Genomic DNA, 4091 nt, shown 5'->3' with positions numbered 1-4091 from the left:
AAAGAACATTTAATATTTAGTAAAATAGTAAAGAATGTAAAAATTAAGGAGGGGTGGAGTTTTCAAAAGGAAATGTTTAGTGAGCAGGCTACTGCAAATAAAACTAAACAGTGAGTGCACATTCCTGATATACATAAATACAAATAACTAAAAGTTTCTCCAGAAGTAGCAGAGTTGAAACAATGGATAATAAATAAATTAATAAAAATAAATTAAAAAATCAGATACAAAGGAGAAAACAAAACAGTAATTAAAGATTGAAATAACCATCACCATCAACGTAACAGACAGGAAGAATGAGGTGAACAAAACCAGGTACAAGTTTTTCTTCAATGTTTTCATCAGGATGTGTGTGTTTTGTTCTTTTGTTTTTACCAATAATTCCTCTTTCAATTCAAATATTTATATTTTATCCTTTAAAGAGAAGTAACAGGGAGAGAGAAAACTCCAAGTCCTTTTTGAAATTCATTTAGGCCAAACCAGTGACAGTTAGCCTGTACAACCAGAAGAGCCACATGCATTTTATTTTCCTCACTACTTTAACACTTACAGGACCACAGAAACACAGTTTTGGGGAAACAATTTTAGAAAGCGCTCCTAAAAATGACACTACAACAAAGACCACATCTACTTAGGTTACAAGTGAAACACAAAATGGCTTATTTTAAATATTAAAAACTATTGTAAAAAAGACAAAAGGTAGAATTTGAAATGCTAACAGTCAACTCATTTGCTGAAGGGACGGTGTCAGTTACCATAATACTTGCAGGAGCATACAACATTTCTGCCATAGGACTTGTAGCAAAGGAGTTGCAAACTAATCTGTCATGTCTTTATAGGATCAGTAAACAATTCCTTCTTAAATGGCAGGTCATTCATATACACAAAAACTTTTTTCAAGTCATTGATTTTGTGTAACACCTTTGATTTCTCAAAAGATTACAAAGGTTAAACACTATGGAGAGTAGGAATAACAGAAAAGTGTCTGACTTTACCCTTATGGGAGTAACAAAAGCTGAAGAGATCCATTAGGTCCTGTTTATGTTATTTCTCCTGATAGACCTGATTACTGTGACAGGGAATGCAGGGATGACACAGATAATTCACCTGGATCTCTAACATTTTTCCCTCATATCATTCCTTGACCTCAGTTACTCAGTAGTCATCCTACTAAAACCTTAGAAAATTTACTGATTTCAACAAATATATTTCATTTACCAGCTGCTTCACCCAAATGATTATTTTTTTTTGCCTTATTGGGGGCCACTGAATTTTCCCTTCTCTCTTATGACTTATGACCACTATATAGCTATCTGCAATCCTCTTTACCCAGTTGTTATGTCCATGAGGCTCTGCTGTGCACTCTTTACTGGTTCCTACATGAATGGATTTTCTAAATATTTAGTCAATATTCTTTACATGAAGACTTTACATTTCTTTAAATCCAGTGTAGTTTATTGCGACGGTTTGCTCGGTCGGTAGAGGTGGGGTCTGGCTGCGGATGAGGGGTCGGTCCAGCTCTGGATGAGGGGTCGGTCCCGCTTGGGATGAGGGGTCGGTCCCACTTGGGAAGAGGGGTCGGTCCAGCAGCAGACGAGGGATCGGTCTCACAAGGGGTTGCGCGGTTCGGCTGACGGGGTCGCCCGGCGAAGCCGGCGACAAAGGGGTCGCCCGGAGAAGCAGGCGACGAACTGGGGACAAGGGAGGCCAGGCCCTTGTCGGGGGCTCTCAGGACTGGAGGGCGCACAGCAGAAGAACTACCACGGAGACAAGGTAAACACGCAAGTCCACTTTATTGAGGGAGAGGCAACAGTTTTATAGGGGCTGGGGAAGGCTGATTGGTCGAAGCCACACCCTGTTCTGATTGGTTGCCAGAGAAAGGTCAGTGGGCGGTACTGGATGGGGGAGGGGTGGTGATTAGGGATTGGCTGTCGCTATTGCTGGGGGAAGGGGCAGGGTTTAGTGATTGGTGGCTGCTGTTGCTGGGGTAGAGGGCAGACTGGAGTTTCCCGCCCACGCCTGGCTGTTGCTGCTGTCGGGGGGAGGGAAAAGGGCAGACTGGATTTTTCCGCCCACGCCTGGCTGTTGCTGCTGTCGGGGGAGGGGAAAAGGACAGACTGGAATTTTCCACCCTGCGCCTGCGCAGGGAGAAAGAAGAAGAAGGGTGCCGCCCCACAGGCATCGTGTGGTGCCATCCGGGAGGAGGGGCGGCCGCGGAAGCATGGCTGCTGAGAAGGGGAGACCCGAGGGCACTCTGCGCCCATGCCGAGCTCCCTTCGGGGGTGGCGGTGAGTCTGACCAGCCACCCTATTATGGGGGCAGCGGCTTGGCCTGCCGCGGCTGCTCCCCCGCCAGGCCAGCAAACCACACCTCAGCCCGAGGGGTGACCGCAGTTTATCACTTTTTCTGTGACATATTCCTGATATTGGCCCTGTCCTACACTGAAACTCATGACACTGACATCATGACATTCATTCTTGCTGGTTTGAAAACAATGGTGTCTCTTATCAAAATTTCTGTGTCTTACAGATCCATTCTCTCCACTACCCTGAAAGTTATTTCCATTTAGGAAAGTGCAAAGCCTTCTTTACTTCTGCCTCCCACCATTTGGGAGTCACCATCTTTTACAGCACCATGATTTTCACTTATTTATTTATTTATTTATTTTTTTTTTTAATTTTTTTATTTTTTATTGACTTTGTAATAATATTACATTAAAAATATATATGTGAGGTCCCATTCAACCCCACCCCCCCACCCCCCCTCTCCCCCCCCCCAACAACACTCGTTCCCATCATCATGACACATCCATTGGATTTGGTAAGTACATCTTTGGGCACCTCTGCACCTCATATACATTGGTTCACATCATGGCCCATACTCTCCTCTATTCCATCATGTAGGCCCTGTGAGGATTTACAATGTCCGGTGATTACCTCTGAAGCACCATCCAGGGCAGCTCCATGTCCCGAAGATGCCTCCACCTCTCATCTCTTCCTGCCTTTCCCCATACCCTTTGTCCATTATGTCCACTTTTCCCAATCCAATGCCACCTCTTCTATGTGGACACTGGATTGGTTGTGTCCATTGCACCTTTATGTCACCAAAGAATTCCTATTCCTAGGGAAAGGGTCAAGATGCCTCTGTGTTTTATACTATGGTGATCCCCATGCTGGATCCATACATTTAAAATCTTCAGAATACAGATGTAAAAAATGCTTTCATTAGAGTCATGAAGAAAGGGCAATTAAAATGACAATGATGCAGTGATATTAAGTATTAAATCACATTTTTTTGGTCTATAAATGAGTAATTTGTTTCTTTCAAATAAAGTAGCATCCATTAAATATTTTGCATTTCTGTTGAGCCATCCTCTATTTGACCAAACATGATCTGGAACATTTCTAAGATTATATTTTTATAATGTACACAGTTATTTGATTCCATGAAATATATGTAAAACTTTTGTTTTAAATATATGCATTTTATAGGTTAAGTAATGTGAACAAATATGTAGTGTTATTTTTCAAACTGTATCACAGAAACCATCATGCATGCTCCAAATTCAGAGAATTTTATTGTAGAGAGCATTTTAGATTCCATTCCATTTACTCTGTAGAGAAGAAATATAGCAAAGTTGTAAAGAGTGAAGCTTTAGAATGGGCAATCCAGGGTTTAGGTTATAGAGCTCCCATGTTTTTAGCTTTATATCCCTTAGTAAGTCACTGAAGGTTTAAATCTAGTTAATTCAAATGTGCAAGAAAAATAGTAATTCTAAAACAATAGAATTATAAAGATTAAATCAGAAGAAAAATGGAAAAATTTAATGCAGTACTAACAAACTCTTGCCACAACCATCAGAATAGAATACTTTCATTCCTGCAAAATTTTGAATGCATGACAGCTTTTCTTTTGAAATTGTTCACTTCTGTTTTATAAATACTTATGGTTAATCTTATGCATAAATAAAAAGCTGAAAAAGGAAAAATAATACTTCAATATCTGGTCTAAGAATCAAATAATACATTGTTATAGAACTATGTTCTAGAAATAAGTGTATGTGAATACTGAAGACATTTTGAAAATATTTT

General features: G+C 40.7%; 1 pseudogene; it reads left to right on the top strand.

Annotated features, from left to right (window-relative positions):
- The first annotated feature begins 957 nt into the window (after positions 1-957).
- LOC139436955 (olfactory receptor 8H1-like) lies at positions 958-1482 on the top strand (annotated as a pseudogene).
- Positions 1483-4091: the final 2609 nt, after the last annotated feature.

The sequence above is a fragment of the Dasypus novemcinctus genome, chromosome 19 (assembly GCF_030445035.2).
Source record: "Dasypus novemcinctus isolate mDasNov1 chromosome 19, mDasNov1.1.hap2, whole genome shotgun sequence".
NCBI classification, from domain to species: domain Eukaryota; kingdom Metazoa; phylum Chordata; class Mammalia; order Cingulata; family Dasypodidae; genus Dasypus; species Dasypus novemcinctus.
The sequence above is the reverse complement of the archived record's forward strand: the minus strand, read 5'-3'. Positions and strand labels throughout refer to the sequence as shown.